This window comes from Rhinichthys klamathensis, unplaced genomic scaffold (assembly GCF_029890125.1).
Source record: "Rhinichthys klamathensis goyatoka isolate OS25496 unplaced genomic scaffold, OSU_Roscu_1.1 h1tg000001l_1, whole genome shotgun sequence".
Lineage (NCBI taxonomy): Eukaryota > Metazoa > Chordata > Actinopteri > Cypriniformes > Leuciscidae > Rhinichthys > Rhinichthys klamathensis.
The window spans coordinates 3,247,172-3,264,679 of record NW_026606555.1 but is presented as its reverse complement, the minus strand read 5'-3'; the positions used below and the strand labels follow the sequence as shown (position 1 = coordinate 3,264,679).

The 17,508-nt window shown below is 42.9% G+C and overlaps 3 non-coding genes across 3 annotated transcripts; all 3 read right to left on the bottom strand.

Annotated features, from left to right (window-relative positions):
* Nucleotides 1–12,836: 12,836 nt before the first annotated feature.
* Nucleotides 12,837–12,956, bottom strand: LOC130079920 (U5 spliceosomal RNA). The gene has a single exon (XR_008806626.1). It is a non-coding gene; the product is annotated as a U5 spliceosomal RNA (small nuclear RNA).
* Nucleotides 12,957–13,842: 886 nt separating this feature from the next.
* Nucleotides 13,843–13,957, bottom strand: LOC130099544 (U5 spliceosomal RNA). Its single transcript, XR_008808410.1, has one exon. It is a non-coding gene; the product is annotated as a U5 spliceosomal RNA (small nuclear RNA).
* A 443-nt stretch (nucleotides 13,958–14,400) lies between these two features.
* Nucleotides 14,401–14,482, bottom strand: trnas-cga (transfer RNA serine (anticodon CGA)). Its single transcript has one exon. It is a non-coding gene; the product is annotated as a tRNA-Ser (tRNA).
* Between the last annotated feature and the right edge of the window lie 3,026 nt (nucleotides 14,483–17,508).

The following is a 17,508-nucleotide window of genomic DNA, read 5'->3' as shown; positions in this document are numbered from 1 at the left end:
CAACATGTGCAAAAAATGGACCCCAGGTTTTATTAAACTTTGCAAGAGAACCATGTATCGAGCACCTAACTTTCTCCAACTTCACGAACTGAAGGATGTCCCTGATCCAAGACGAGTGAGAAGGCGGCGCAGGAGACTTCCACCTCAATAAAATCAAACGTCTAGCCAATAAGGAGATAAAGGCTACAAAGTCAGCTTTATATTTAGGAAGCTGCAAAGTAGGAGGCAAAACCCCAAACAAAGCGGTACATGCTGTTGGGTCAAATGGAACCCCTGTACAAACAGAAATAGAATTAAATATCTGCGTCCAAAAATTATGTAGTGAAGGGCAAGACCAGAACATATGGGCATGGGTAGCTGGAGCCTGACGACATCTAATGCACATGGGATCGACATCATTATAGATTTTAGAAAGCCTAACTCGAGTGAGATGGGTACGATGTAGAATTTTGCACTGGGTCAGACCATGTCTAGCACAAATTGAAGAGGAGTGAACCCGACGCAAAATGGCCTCCCACAGATCCTCCGAGATCCCTTCCCCTAGATCCTCCTCCCATTGGGTTTTAATTTTATGCTGCGGGGTAAGCTGCAAAGAATAGATAAGATTGTATAAACATGAAATAGCACCCTTAATGGTAGGCAATGGGGTTAAAAAGGAGTCAACTAGAGAGGCATCTGGGAGATTTGGGAAGTTGGGGCTAAGATTGCGAGTGAAACTTCGAACTTGAAGATATCTAAAAAAATGCTGCCTAGGCAAATGGAATTTCTCGGAGAGTTGCTGGAAGGATGCAAATGTACCAGCAATATACAAGTCCCTAAATGCCTTGATGCCGTAGTCAGACCACAACGAAAAAGCCCTATCAATTAAGGAAGGGTGAAAAACAGGGTTAGCTGATAAAGGTGCTAGAAAAGAGAAGGTCTGTAGACCAAAAAAGCGTCGAAATTGCTTCCAAATTTTAAAAGTGGATTTAACTAAGATATTATTGCAAAAAGGGGAGGGAGAAAAGCTAAGAGGAGCGTGGATGAGAGCAGTCAACGAAGCAGGTTTAACAGAAAACATCTCCATACTCAGCCATGTAGGAGAAACTGGTGCCCCCTCCAGAGAAATCCAAAGCTGAATTATTCTAAGGATGGAAGCCCAGTAATAAAACCTCAAGTTAGGAAGGGCCAAGCCCCCAAGGGTCTTAGGTCTCTGCAACAGCTCCTTTCGCATACGAGGGACCTTCTTGTTCCAGATAAACTCAGTGATTGATTTGTCTAATTTGTGAAAAAAAGACTGAGGGAGAAAGATAGGTATGCACTGGAAGAGATAAGACAATTTGGGAAGGATATTCATCTTAACCGAATTGACCCTGGCCACAAGGGAAAGAGGCAACAGTGACCACCGTTGAAAGTCCATCCGTATCTGATCTAACAAAGGGGCAAAATTATAATCAAACAAATCTTCAAATCGGTCACAAATCCGGATACCAAGGTATTTAAAGCCAAATGGAACAATTTTGAATGGGAAACCCTGAGCAGCATTATGGGCACCTTGATTTAAAGGAAACAGCTCACTCTTGTCCAAATTTAGTTTATAGCCTGAAATCTGACCAAATGAATTAAGGATGTCAAGAGCAGCTGGAACTGAGATAGAGAGATTGGACACATATAGTAATAAGTCATCGGCATATAGGGAGACCTTCTGTTCAAGACCATATCTTGTAATTCCAGTGATGCGTGGCTCTAAACGAAGCGCAATAGCCAGAGGTTCAATAGCAACCGCAAATAAAAGAGGACTCAGAGGACAGCCTTGACGAGTGGAGCGATGCAAAGGGAAATACTCTGAATGGGTATCATTAGTTCTGACTGAAGCCATAGGGGATGAATAGAGCAACTTAATCCAAGAAATGAACTCTTGGCCAAAACCAAATTTCTCCAAAGCAAAGAAAAGGTAATTCCACTCCACTCTGTCAAAAGCCTTCTCCGCATCTAATGAGATTACGGCTTCCGGCCCCATTGACGTAGAAGGATTATAAACAACATTGAGAAGTCGTCTGAGATTATAGAACCCATGTCTGTTCTGGACAAAACCTGTCTGATCAGGAGAGATTATTAAAGGCAAAACTGATTCCAGTCGCATAGCTAATAATTTTGACAGAAGTTTTACATCTACAGATAAAAGACTAATTGGGCGATAACTTGAGCAGGACAGAGGGTCCTTATTCTTTTTTAAGAGTAATGATATAGATGCCTGATTTAGAGTCTGAGGTAATTTAGAAAGAGTAAGAGATTCATTGAACATTTCTATCAAAACTGGTGCTAATTTGTCAAAAAAGGTCTTGTAAAACTCCGTTGGAAAACCATCCGGGCCTGGACATTTTCCAGACTGCATAGAAAATGTGGCCCGTTTTAGGTCATCTATGGTGATTGGGTCCTCTAACTGCTCAGCAATATCAGCATCTACCTTAACCAACTCCAGTGAGTCAAAAAAACTATCCAGGGCAGACAGATCAGACCCAACCTCTGAAGTATATAAAGAAGAGTAAAATTGTTTAAACTGATCATTAATTTTTTTAGGATCGGTAGTGACGCCAGAAGGAGTATTAATTTGTGAAATCTGCTGAGAGGAGGAAGCCTGTCGAAGCTGATGGGCCAAAAGTTTGGTTGCCTTATCCCCAGATTCATAATAACAATATTTAGCCTTAAATAAGAGCTCCTCAACCTCTTTAGTAGAGAGAACATCAAACTCAGCCTGAAGAGAGAGACGATCCTTATATATGTTAGGGGATGGGGAGGACGCATAGATATTATCAAGCTGGGAGATTCGTAACCTCAATTCTTTTAATTTTTTTTTCCTTTGTTTGTTCTCATAGCTGCTGTATGAAATAATTTCACCTCTAATGTATGCTTTCAAAGTCTCCCAAAGAAGGGAGGCTGATATCCCTGGAGTACTGTTGGTAGTAAGAAAAAAGTCAATTTGATTAGAAACAAACTTAACAAAATCCTCATTAGATAGCAGGCGCGTATTGAGACGCCAGGGGGGGCATGTACGTTCGCGCTCCTGTATGAATAACTCCAGTGTGGTCGGGGCATGATCTGATATTAGAATAGTATCATAAGAGCAAGACTGAACAGAATGGAGAAAGCGGTTGTCCAGGAGAAAATAATCAATACGAGAAAAGGAGTGATGTACATGAGAGAAAAAAGAATACATTTTACCAGACGGATTAAGAAAGCGCCATGGATCAGAGACCGAGAACTCATCCATAAAGGATAAAATGGTCTTAGAAGACTTTGAGGGCACTCCTGGTCTAGTAGAAGAACGATCTAATAACGGATTAAGCCAACAGTTGAAGTCACCCCCCATAATAAGAAGATGTGTGGACATGTCAGGTAATTTGGCGAACAATTGATGGAAAAAATTGTCATCATCCCAGTTTGGACCATACACATTAGCCAGAATCACAGAATTACTATATAGCTTACCCGTTACAAACACAAACCTACCATTGGGGTCAGCTATTACATTAGAGCACACAAAAGGAACCGATTTGTGAATCAAAATGGCAACACCCCTAGATTTACAATTAAAACTAGAATGAAAAACTTGACTGACCCACCTCCCCTTTAATCTGATATGGCTGGAAGATTTTAAGTGAGTTTCTTGAAGGAAAACAATATGGGCTCCTAATTGTTGAAGATGGTGAAGAACTTTGCTACGTTTAATAGGCTGATTTAGACCATTACAATTCCAGCTAACAAATTTGAGTCCTGTCCCTGATTGTCGAGGCATCCTAGACTGCTGCATGCCAGTCAAGTATTAGTGTACACTGCAGCATAGAATGTATAACAGTCACAGAAATAAATTAAAACATGGGCGACCTGACTAAACAAAACACAAAACACACAATGAAAAAAAAAGGGAGAACTCCTCACACACCCACCCACCACCCCACGAGCTGAAGCGTCTTCCCAAATAAGACGCGCGCAAATCCCACAAACTACCAAAAACATCCTAACACGCTCCGTTAACAGCACAAACCAGTAGTGCTCATGCGAGTTTGTAATAAAGCATAAAATAAATATATAAACAAACACAGTAGCAAAATATGAAAAGTGACTCAAGTCCAAGTGACACAAACTTTTACAGGACAGCTTCAGAAACCGGGTTAAATTACCCCCAGTTTACCTAACGAACTGCCAGCCGCTTTCAAACTGTAGCCCCAGAAGAGACGCCAGACTTTAAGTTCACCTTGACAAAGTCCATCGCAGTGGCTGGGTCCTCAAATGTGTGTGTAACTCCACCGGGAAGAGTGATCTTTAAAATCGCGGGAAACCTCAATCCAAACTTCACTCCAGAACACGAATGTAACAGACGTTTAACGTCCGTGAATGCAGCGCGTTTCTTCGCAACTGACGAAGTGTAGTCAGGAAACAGAAACAGTTTCTTGCCTTGATGGAGAAGATGAGCCTCGCTAGCCCGGCGTAAAATGTCATTCCTCACGTGAAAAAAGTGCACACGAATCACAAAGGGTCGGGGTGGTTTACCATCACTGGGCTTGGATCGGAGAGTGCGATGCGCACGATCGAGTAGGGGTAACTCCACCAGACCGAGGGAGTCCATCAGCAGCTGGGCAATAAATTCTGTCGGGCGCCCACCTTCGGCCCCCTCCGGCACACCTACCAGCCGAATGTTGTTCCTCCTCGCTCTACCCTCCAAGTCCTCACATTTGTCGGCCAGCAGTTTAACCTCGGCTTTCAGCGTGGAAACTGTTGAATCCAGTGAAGTTATGAGGTCACTATGGTCAGTGCATGCGCGCTGCAACTCCGTGATAGCTTGATCATGAGAGCTAAGTTTTTGTTGCATCGGTTCAATTGCGTGTCTAAGCTCCTCTCTTACCGAAGAAATGTCCGCTCGAAGCTCGCAAGACAGCGAGTCTATTTTTCCGCAAATGTCCCCTTTCAGCTGGTCTAACATAGCCCGGAGGTGATCCAAATTAGGCGCACACTCGGGTTCCGTGATCACCTTCGGCGGAGATGCGGGCTCATTCGAGGGAGAGGCCTTAGCACGGCCTGTGCGAGCCGCGTTTCCACGTGAAGTTGACATTGTCGATTGAAATTCCCCCAAAACACACCAAAACTGACCAAGTACTTGTCACAAATGTACACCAGCCAAATTAATGAAAAGAAACTGTGTTAAAATGTTAAAATAAACACAAACTCGTGGAGCAAAAGGGAGACACGTCCTACATGCTCGGTGTCCAACAGCGCCCCCCCCCCAAGTAAACAATTTCAATTTCACATTTTCACACCAAGAGAAATCAGGAAAGTCCTTTGATCACAAGTGTCAAATAGTTTGTTATCTGTTTGAACTCAGTCACAATAAACAAAAAAAAGAAAAATAATAAACAAATACATATGTGTATTTGGTGTATGCGCGTGCGTGTACGGAGCGTGTGTGTGTGTGGTTGTATAATGACCACGTGAAGCAGTCTGTGTAATGGCCGGGAATCCTTGACCGGGAAAATAAGCTTTGAATGTTTATGTGAGATTAAAAAGTTCGGAGGAGAGTTCAAAGGCTTTGACGTGAGGGTTCAAAGTGATGGCAACAAGATCAGTACACAGCAAAATCCCCAGTGTTAAATTAACACTCTGAGTGTGGACTCATATAAACACTGAAGCAGTGTTAAAGTTAACACTGAAGCAGTGTTAAAGTTAATGAGATAATTAAGTGAATAATTGAGTGATGATTGAGCATCATTGAAGACACCTGATGATAACAAGCAGAATCACTGTAGGAGAAAACCATAATTTTAAGTCACCATTATGGTGATTAGTATTTGCTTTAGTTGGGCTCTTGACCCTTTAATCATTAACTTCAGATTTTGTTTGGCTGCTGTATGTGAGTTATAACAGCCAGATGAACATATAGAAAAGGTGATCTGATGGTGTTGGTTGTGTTTCAACATAATCATTATTTCACAATCATTTGACCTGAATCACTGAACTCATGTAAAGGCCAATTTCTGAGTTAGGTTTACTTTATTAATTATAGCAGCACTGTCCATGTATGGCATCATATTTTTAGCCTTTTCAATGAAACCAAATGATCAAAAAAAAAAAACGTCAAAAATTATTTATGTTGGTACACACAGACATCAAGAATTAGCATATGAATCTCAGCAATGGTGACAAACAGATCACTTCTGAACATAAGCTCATTATTTATTCATGCAGCAATGCATGATTGGAGCCATGAATGAGTTTTTATTGGTGGCACCCAGAATGCACAACAACATGCTTTAATAATTGTCACCATTGTTGAGATTCACAGGCTGATTCTTGATGTCTTTGTGTCTAAAAACTGTATCAAATAAATGATTTAAAAAAAAAAAAAATTATATGAGACGTGTATAAAATAAAATTCTGTGGATTACATTGTAAAAGTTTAAAACACTATGCTGTGCAAGAATAGTGCTGCTATAATTGATAAAGTAAACCCAATTTGGGCTCTATATGAGTTCAGTAATTCAGGTCAAATGATTGTGAAATAATGATTATGTTAAAACACAACCAACACCATCAGATCACCTTTTCTATATGTTCATCTGGCTGTTATAACTCACGTACAGCAGCCAAACAAAATTTAAAGTTAATGATTAAAGGGTCAAGAGCCCAACTAAAGCAAATACTAATCACCATAATGGTGACTTAAAATTATGGTTTTCTCCTACAGTGATTCTGCTTGTTATCATCAGGTGTCTTCAATGATGCTCAATCATCCCTCACTTATTCACTTAATTATCTCATTAACTTTAACACTGCTTCAGTGTTAACTTTAACACTGCTTCAGTGTTTATATGAGTCCACACTCAGAGTGTTAATTTAACACTGGGGATTTTGCTGTGTACCTGAAGCAGGCGAATCAAACTGGATAGTGTTGCTCCAGTCCAGGCAACGCAACGAACCAGGAAGATCGGTTTTTCTCCGTCACTTTAGCAATCGCACCCAGCAGCGCATACACAGGATTTCCAGCGGATAACAGCAGCAACGTCTTTCAGGTAGCGTGAGCGTCCCACTTCAATAACCCGAGGCAGGTGAACCAATCTGGATAGTGTGGCTCCAGGCAACGCAATGAACCAGGAAGAGCGGTTTTTCTCCGTCACTTTAGCAATCGCACCCAGCAGCGCACACACAGAACGTCCAGCAGACAATAGCAGCAACTTTCTTCAGGTAACTTGGGTCCCACTTCAATCTCCTACACGTGTGTTTCCTCTTTTTCGTTCTCTCACTTCCGTTCTCTTTTTTTTTTTTCTCTCACTTCCGTTTCTTTCTCTCTTTTATCTTCCATTTCCCTATTGGTTTCCGCCCATAATGAAATGTGAAAAAGCTGATATGGATCGTTTTTCTCCATATCGCCACACTCTCCCTCCCTGGAAAAAACAACCCATGGTTGTGGCAATGTGCATCATTTAAAATCCAACAAACTCCTCTTCATCAGAAGATTCATTGAAAAGTTTACTGAGTTTTTTCGTCTCTTGATAGTCTAGCTCTTCAGCTGTGGGAAAACATGGCTTTAGGTTGCACACATTCACAATGCGAACATCTTCGCCAGTGGACTCTAGTGCTACCCGGAAGTTCAAAGGACCGACCTGTTTGATGATACGGTAAGGCCCTTTCCACTTCTGAGCCAGTTTCGCCGTAAAGTGACGTTGGGCACTAGACTGGGGAAATGTTCTCATCCACACACGATCCTTTTCCTTGTGTGTGACATCTCGCCGGTTTTTATTGTAGTTTCGCAACTGTCTCTTTTGTGCTTTTTTACAGCATTCCATGGCTTTGGTCTGAAGCTCAGCCAGGTGGTGGACTGTGTCGTAGGATGTGCAGTCTGGAGTTAGATTCTTGCCATGTAACAACTTGTCCATGGGACTTTGCAGTTTCCGCCCCAAATGAAGTTCTGCAGGGGTCATCCCGATCGTTTCCTGGACAGCTGAATTAATAGCGAAACGGAGTTCCGGTAAGTATTGGTCCCATTTTCTGTGATTGTTATCCACATAGGCAGAAATCATGCATTTGAGCGTACGATTAACCCTCTCTGTCATATTTGTTTGTGGATGGTATGATGTTGTCAGTTTAGGTTTGATACTCCACTTTTGACAGAGTTCTCTGAACAGTGATGACACAAATTGTGTACCTCTATCCGACAGAATGAAGTCCGGCACCCCCCAACGGGTTAGAATTTCCTTCCGAAGGAGTAAGGCAACAGTCTGAGCGTTAGCGTTGCGCATGGGGAAACATTCCACCCAGCGGGAGTAATAGTCTACAAAGACCAAGAGGTACTCATTTTGCTGAGTGCTACGTGGCATTGGCCCCATAATGTCCACTCCAAGCATCTCGTTGGGACGGGTGGTGGTGATTTGTTGAAGTTTTCCAACAGGTTTCTGATTTTCTCCCTTAAGGGTCTGACATTTAACACACTTCTTAACATGGTGTTTTATGTCAGTCCACATTCCAGGCCAGAATGCAACATCATGGATACGCTTGTAGGTCTTATAAATACCTACATGACCGCTCCAGGGATTAGAGTGGTAGTGGTGTAGAATAGACGACACAAGGCTGTGAGGAATGTACACTCTGTAATGAACTCGATTGTTTGGCAGGTGAGTTTTGTGATAGAGTTTATCCTCCACTATCTCATATTGATCCTTTAGAGGAGAATCATTTTCTGCAAGTGCTTGAAGTGTGTTGGTGATGACAGGGTCTTTGTGCTGTTCCTCCCAGATTGTGGCTGGAGACATCGGAAGCTCAGCATCCTCCTGTTGGCTAGTGTACAGGTTACAACTGGTGTGAATCCGAGACAGAGCATCAGGTGCCATATTCAGTTTTCCTTTGCGATATTCAATGATAAAATCGAATCTCTGAAGTCGTAAGGCCCATCGGATGAGGCGACTTGTGGTTTTTGTCGAAGACATTACCCATTGTAGTGCAGAGTGGTCCGTGATGACAGTGAACAGTTTGTACTCTAGATAGTGCTGCCATTTCTCTAAGGCCCAAATTACAGCCAAACACTCTTTTTCGGTGGTTGAGTAATTGGTCTCTGCTTTGTTCAGGGTCCTGCTAGCATAGGCAATAACTTCTTCCAAACCTTTTTCCTTGCGCTGGGTCAGCACAGCTCCCAAACCAGTGTCACTGGCGTCTGTATACACAGTAAAAGGAAGTTGAAGGTCCGGATGGCCAAGAATTGGAGGAGAGGTAAGACAGCATTTTAAATATTCAAAGGCTTGCTGACATTGTGGTGACCAGATAAAAGAATGTCCTTTCTTTTTCAGTGCATTTATGGGTTCAGCGATACTGGAGAAGTTTGGTACAAACCGGTGGTACCACCCGGCTAACCCCAGGAAACGCTGGACTTCCTTGATGTTGGTGGGCACAGGGTATTCCCGTATAGCCTCCACTTTACTTGGGTCTGCAGCTATGCCTTGAACGTTGACGACATGTCCTAGAAAGGTTATTTCCTGAAGGCAGAACGTGCTTTTCTTTAAATTAATGGTTAGGCCCGCTGTTTGCAACTTGTAAAGGACAACCTGGAGGTCGATGAAGTGCTGCTCTACAGATGGTGAGTAAATAATTATGTCATCGATGTAAACGAAACAAATGTCTCCACGCAATTCACCTAGAACACTCTCCATCAGCCTTTGGAAGGTTGCTGGGGCATTTTTTAATCCAAACGGCATAACATTAAACTGGAACAGTCCTGATTGAGTTGTAAAAGCAGTCTTTGGTTTACTGTCCTGATCCATGTTTACCTGCCAGTAGCCACTGTTAAGGTCGATGGTGGAGAAGATGGCTGCTCCAGATAATGATTCCAATATTTCAGTGATGTTGGGTAAAGGGTAGGCATCATTCTCTGTAATGGCATTAACTTTCCTGTAGTCTACACAAAACCTAAGACTTCCGTCTTTTTTAGGGACTAAGACGACAGGTGAGGCCCATCCAGAGTGTGACGGTTCTACGATGCCAGCAGTCAACATCTCTTCCAGCTGCTCTTTTATGACAGCTTGTTTAGTAGGTGTCGTGCGGTACGGTCTTTGTTTTATAGGTACTTGGTGGGTAGTGTATATGTGATGCTGCATAACTTCAGTACGTCCTGGACGCATGGTACAAACTTGAGGGTTTGACTCGAGGATCTGCCGTAGCTGTTGCTTGCCTTCCGGAGGTAAGTGGGCGTCATGTACAGCAGTGTCAATCAATGTATTTTCATCTTGGTAGGCTGGTGGTTGAACTGTGTTAAGTTGAGGAGGAGGAACAGAAGTTAATAGTGAGAGGCTGTTAGGATTTACCATCTTTCCCCTTAGATGTTGGGAGCTGATAACTGGTACACTGGCATTTGTTGGCTGGAAAGGATAATCCTCTTTAGGATTGGACTGAAAGGAATACTTTTGATCTGCCACATTGATCTGCAGCCCACTGAAGAAGATAAAGTCCAGTCCTAATACGACTGCATAGGCCAGGGCTTTGGCTGATAGAACAACAGCAGGTATGGTGAATACTTTTTGATGTAGGGTGATTGGCATGTCTATCCAACCTAAAGGAATTTCTGCTTCCCCATTGGCTAGGTAGAGCGGACCCTGGGTCCATGGATGGAGTCTTTGTGAGGTGAGCTCCTCCTTCCAGAGAGACTCATGTAGAAGGGTGTAGCTGGCCCCAGTATCAACAATAGCCTTTCCCTTCCAGGTACCAATACAGAGTGGTATCACTAATTGTTGTGGAACAACAGTAAGTGGTGGTTTCTTACCAGTTGTTGGTGACTTGTGGGAAAAGTTGGAAGACACCGAGCGATTTCCAGGTGGACCGGTACCTTTAGAGGCTGGAAATGTTGTCCGCTGGCTACCGGAAGAAGAGTGTTGGTTGGTGGACTGAGGTGACTGGGACTGAGAGGTGACAAAGTGAGGACAACTTCCGGGTGAGTGATGTCCTTTACATCGCCAACATTGCACTACAGGTTTCTCTGCTGGTCGGTTGGAAAGAAGTCTTTGCTGAGCAGATATGGGTTGCTTAGAACTCACACGTTTTTCATATTGCAGTTGTTGTTCATAGTCTTTTTCAAGCTGTTGGCCTAATTTCACGAGTTCATCGACTGTGTTAACCCGACTCCGTATCTGGCTTGCAAGGTAGGGATTCATATTTTTTAAGATCATTTTCACCAATTCACAGTCCGTCAAAGTGGGTTTCCACCTCTTGCAGAGAGCTCTGTAGGTGAATGCAAAGTCTCTAATGCCCTCTCTTTCTCCCTGTGTTCTTGTCCTTACTCTTTCAGCCAGCTCATCTTTGTTTGTCAGTGTGTCAGTGTATGTATATTCAGTGGAAAAAAATAAATAAATGCAAGTTAAATAAAAAAAACAATGTACAAATGTTTGAAAAAAAAAAAAAACCTACAACAGAATACACTTACAGCTTAGTGTGAATAAAGAATACGCTGTCTGTCTGTCACACCAATTCACACTAGTGTTCACTTATCTCACCAAATCAATTAGGTTTCAAAACAAAAAATTATTTCCCACAGTTTAGAAAAGTATTTTCTCACAAAACCCTCCTTTTTTTTTTTTCTTTTTTTTTTAAACAGTTCCCGTTATATGTATATAGTATATGGGAAAAAAAAAATATTCACAAACAAAAGTGACAATAACCAACCTTTAAGTATTCCTCTAGGGAAACGCAAATTCAAAGTTAAAGTTTTTTTTATTTATTTTTTTATATTTTATTTTTTTATATATATATATCTGAGGTTCAGTCTCACAGTTTCAAAGGTCCCTGTTCGGGCGCCACTTATGTAACGGTGGCTGCCCCAAATCAAATTTGGGTTTTTATTTATGTAAATTTAGCTTAAATTGTTCGGGCGCCAGACAAGTTCACCTTGTCAAAAAAAAAAATATATATATATATGCTGGATAGCTCCAACCACTGTTACATACAAAAAATAATAATAAACTGATACCCACAATTCAATTTTTCACAGAGTTTGTATTAATCTGTTGTTCACAAAAAAACAAAAAAAACAACAGACAAGTAAACAATTTCAATTTCACATTTTCACACCAAGAGAAATCAGGAAAGTCCTTTGATCACAAGTGTCAAATAGTTTGGTATCTGTTTGAACTCAGTCACAATAAACAAAAAAAAGAAAAATAATAAACAAATACATATGTGTATTTGGTGTATGCGCGTGCGTGTACGGAGTGTGTGTGTGTGTGGTTGTATAATGACCACGTGAAGCAGTCTGTGTAATGGCCGGGAATCCTTGGCCGGGAAAATAAGCTTTGAATGTTTATGTGAGATTAAAAAGTTCGGAGGAGAGTTCAAAGGCTTTGACGTGAGGGTTCAAAGTGATGGCAACAAGATCAGTACCTGAAGCAGGCGAATCAAACTGGATAGTGTTGCTCCAGTCCAGGCAACGCAACGAACCAGGAAGATCGGTTTTTCTCCGTCACTTTAGCAATCGCACCCAGCAGCGCATACACAGGATTTCCAGCGGATAACAGCAGCAACGTCTTTCAGGTAGCGTGAGCGTCCCACTTCAATAACCCGAGGCAGGTGAACCAATCTGGATAGTGTGGCTCCAGGCAACGCAATGAACCAGGAAGAGCGGTTTTTCTCCGTCACTTTAGCAATCGCACCCAGCAGCGCACACACAGAACGTCCAGCAGACAATAGCAGCAACTTTCTTCAGGTAACTTGGGTCCCACTTCAATCTCCTACACGTGTGTTTCCTCTTTTTCGTTCTCTCACTTCCGTTCTCTTTTTTTTTTTCTCTCACTTCCGTTTCTTTCTCTCTTTTATCTTCCATTTCCCTATTGGTTTCCGCCCATAATGAAATGTGAAAAAGCTGATATGGATCGTTTTTCTCCATATCGCCACAACGGAAATCTTTAGTAAAAGGCGAAAGATTTATGCGTGAATGAAGAGAAACTCGAGCTGTAACCATGAGACGTTGGGACAATGTGCTACCACACACATGCCACCATGCTCAGCAAGGGTAATGTCTGGTGCACGCTCCACCCACCCAGCTTTTTGTCTTTTTTGTTAAAACAATAATACAGCCATTTCCATTAGAGGAAGGAGCAAATGTAATAAGAATCTGCCCCATCACCAGATGACCGCATGTCCAGTATTCTTGACTTCTCAACGGTTGAGCATACGGTGCCGTACCGCTCAGGGACACTGCAGTAACCACCAGTCCTCGTTAGTATAGTGGACAGTATCTCTGCCTGTCACGCGGAAGAACGGGGTTCGATTCCTCGACGGGGAGGCTTCTTCTTTATCACGGCCAGACACCTTGTATGAGCTCAAGCTCTGCCGTTGAAACTGCTGATAAAGCCAACCTGCCGTTCAAGACTCACCTGAGGGTGGTTAGCTAATTCCATTTGAAAGATTTTACCTTCAAGAAAGCGCTTGCAATGGGTTTGTAAAAGGTTGTTTTATGCATGTTTGGCCTGAGTTTTTGTGGCATTTCCACTGTTGCATTTCCAGTCTGACCAGCAGGGGCCTTCCGAATGCGTCACCAGTGTGGCCTTCCGAATGCGTCAAAACAGTTAATCAATTTGCAAAGCAATCAGTTGAAAGCTTTGAAAGGCTTTGTTGCTCCCACCACTACCCTTTTGTGATTGGTAAACCTTACAATCATGCTGCTGACCCAAGATTTGAAGTTGTGAACTGGGAAAGTGGTGATGGTTTGACGACCACCCAGCTCCAGACATGGACAAAACGGCCGAACCGTTGGGCCACTCTCGAACGCTGGCCCAACCTGCTGCAGTTCTGCGGAGCAAGCCGCCAAAAGTCCTCTGTTTTTGAACAAACGCATGTAGCTCTGCTGTGAGCAGAGCATCCAAAAATACCAGTAACTCGCAAATGTTCCCCTCCACGGAAATCTTTAGTAAAAGGCGAAAGATTTATGCGTGAATGAAGAGAAACTCGAGCTGTAACCATGAGACGTTGGGACAATGTGCTACCACCATGCTCAGCAAGGGTAATGTCTGGTGCATGCTCCTCCCACCCAGCTTTTTGTCTTTTTTTGTTAAAACAATAATACATCCATTTCAATTAGAGGAAGGAGCAAATGTAATAAGAATCTGCCCCATCACCAGATGACCGCATGTCCAGTATTCAGTGACTTCTCAAAGGTTGAGCATACAGTGCCGTATCGCTCAGGGACACGGCTGTAACCACCAGTCCTCGTCAAAGCCATTGCTCCAATTGCCTGAATAGAATGGGCAAAATCACAGATGATCTGGGCCTTTTGAAACGGTGCTAACTTCAGGCTTGAAAAGAGATGTGGGTTTCCTTATATACGTGCTGCATATGAAGTTAAAGAAAAAAGCAGCTCAAACTTCTGTCGCAAACAAACAAAGTGACGAGGATCCACGTAGTCGGCAGGGTTCGAACCTGCGCGGGGACACCCCAACGGATTTCGAGTGCATCGCCTTAACCTCTTGGCCACGACTACTCCTGCCTGTGAGTCACACGCTATTTTCTTTTCTGGATGTGAGCAACAGAGAACACCGTGGCCGACCATCAATGCCAATGTGAGCAGCAGAGGATGCACTCGGCTAAAGTACTGTGATGGCAAAAAGGAGTTCAATGACAAGGTTCAGGCACCTCTGGGAGTTAACAGCACTTTTTTTCCATAAAGTGCTCCTGCTTTGTCAGCTTAAAATTTGTGGCATCAAATGATGAAGACCATTATTTGTAAAGGGGCAAGAGAGATGGGCTGCTCCTGGCAAGCTAGGAACACTGACATTGAAAGAGTGTTCTTTTTTTCATGGCCGGTTGCTAACTCTAAGGTGTTTTGGACAAACAAGTAATTGGTACATAATGAGTTTCATTATGCTAAGAGAGAGAAAATCCGACATTTCAAAACACTAATATGCAAGATTCTCCACAAAATAGAATGCAGCAACTCTTGAGCTGCACACTGTGAAGGCCTTGAAGTTATCGGGGATGCCAAAGCCATTGCTCCGATTGCCTGAATAGAATGGGCAAAATCACAGATGATCTGGGCCTTTTGAAACGGTGCTCACTTCTGGCTTGAAAAGAGATGTGCACAATTTAAAAAGGGACAAAAGAGATAGGCTGCTCCTGGCAAGCTAGGAACACTGAAATTGAAAGAGTGTTCTTTTTTTCATGGCCAGTTGTTAACTCTAAGGTGGTTTGGACAAACAAGTAATTGGTACATAAATTGAGTAGGTTTCTGTTTCACTATGCTAAGAGAGAACAAATCCGACATTTCAAAACACTAATATGCCAGATTCTCCACCAAATAGAATGCGGCAACTCTTGAGCTGCACACTGTGAAGGCCTTGAAGTTATCGTGGATGCCAAAGCCATTGCTCCGATTGCCTGAATAGAATGGGCAAAATCACAGATGATCTGGGCCTTTTGAAATGGTGGTCACTTCAAGCTTGAAAAGAGATGTGAGTTGCCCATTTTAAGTGCTGCATATGAAGTAAGAGAAAAATCCAGATTGTACACAGCTCCTGGATGTCACAATTCCTGTCGCAAACAGACAAAGTGACGAGGATCCACGTAGTCGGCAGGGTTCGAACCTGCGGGGGAGACCCCAATGGATTTCTAGTCCATCGCCTTAACCTCTCGGCCACGACTACTCCTGCCTGTGGGTCACAAGCTATTTTTTTTCTGGATGTGAGCAACAGAGGACACTGGGGCCAACCATCAATGCAAAAGCGAGCAGCAGAGGATGCACTCGGCTGCTCGCCGAGTGCATCCTCTGCTGGAGTTCAACGACGAAAGGAGTTCAACGACGTCTTCACCTACACGAAAAGAGTGTCGTGATCCGGATTTGGACTGGGGATGCTGCGGGCACAACACAAAGTACTAAACACTATACAGAGAAAGCAAACCACTCTCTCAGGCCTGCACAAGGCCGCTTAGAAGTGACTGAACATACATAGTCGACAGCAAGCTTCAGCTCGTTTCTCTAAAGTCCCCCACCACTGCTTGCTGAGACAGCAAACAAGCAGTACAGAAGGCAAAACAACACCAAATGCTGGGAAATAACACATCGCCACATCTTTTCTTGAAGAGGAAGCCCACCTCCCTCAAAGGCTGGTAAGAGGACAGCAAGTGATTAGGGGAGGTCTGCAACAAACTGACAGACCTTCACCCGAACAGGGACTTGAATCCTGGACCCTCAGATTAAAAGTCTGATGCTCTACCGCCTGAGCTATCCGGGCTCTTACCAAGGAGCAGGCACCCCGGTGATTTAACAGCACTTTCTCCATAAAGTGTTCCTGCTTTGTCAGCTTAAAATTTGTGGCATTAAATGATGAAGACCACAATTTATAAAGGGACAAAAGAGATAGGCTGCTCCTGGCAATCTAGGAACATTGACATTGAAAGAGTGTTATTTTTTTCATGGCCGGTTGCTAACTCTAAGGTGGTTTGGACAAACAAGCAATTGTAAGGGGTATACAGTCAAAGACCCAGAACCAGATATGAAGAATGAAGACCCGGAGTCAGAATTATAAAAAATTAAAGAAAAGTTTTACTGAAGATAGTTTGCAGTTTCATCAGCAGAAGTCAGCTTCAAGACTCACACAGGAGTTCGTAGGCCGCCTCGCTTAAAGATCACAGCAGTTATACCATTTCCAAGGTCTAAGCTACGTCATTGCTTACAGGTTGAATGATTCTCATTGGCTAAGAAACATGAAAGCCTAAACAATTTAACACATGTGAGGAGATAGGGGTGCCTATCGCCATTAGTAAAGATAGTTGTCGTCCACTCATTAGATTTAGGTCTGTGGTGGCCTCGCAGGTTAGAGAAGGGCGCCGGGGTGTCTGGTCCGAACGTCCAGAACCTACATACAATGTCATACACACACACACACACAAATAACAGACACTAGCAAATAACAGCTCCCATCAAGGCTGAAGAGAGTCTGAGCTCCTTATTATCAGTTAAGTATACCAAAACATAATGCTAAAACATTCACTCGTTTGGGAGAAAAACAGATAACTGGCATTTACTCCCAAGGAAGGAAATATACTGGAACGAATACATTCAATTCAATTCAATTCAAATTTATTTGTATAGCGCTTTTCACAATACATATTGTTTCAAAGCAGCTTTACAGAAAGTGCATTTCAGAAATGTACATAGAAGAATATAGTTAGTTAATCATCATGTATTAATTTAGGGCATAACATATCGCCGGCGTTGAGTCGTCTCTTCACAGGCGTCGAGTCGTCTCATCGCAGGTGTTGGAGCATCTGAAGTCTCCGTGAGAGGCTGGATACAAACTGGAGCTGACGAACGCTATTTACCTCGGGACTAGCGTCCCGAGATAACAGCAGAAAAGCAGATGGGAAATAATTAGCGTAGCTGCTGTTCATAATATTAATGCAGTCGATCTGATTCAACAGTGGTATAAAAGGTAAGCATTATGTGAATGCTTGGCTGAAGAGATGCGTCTTTAATCTATTTTTGAACTGGGAGAGCGAGTCTGAGCCACG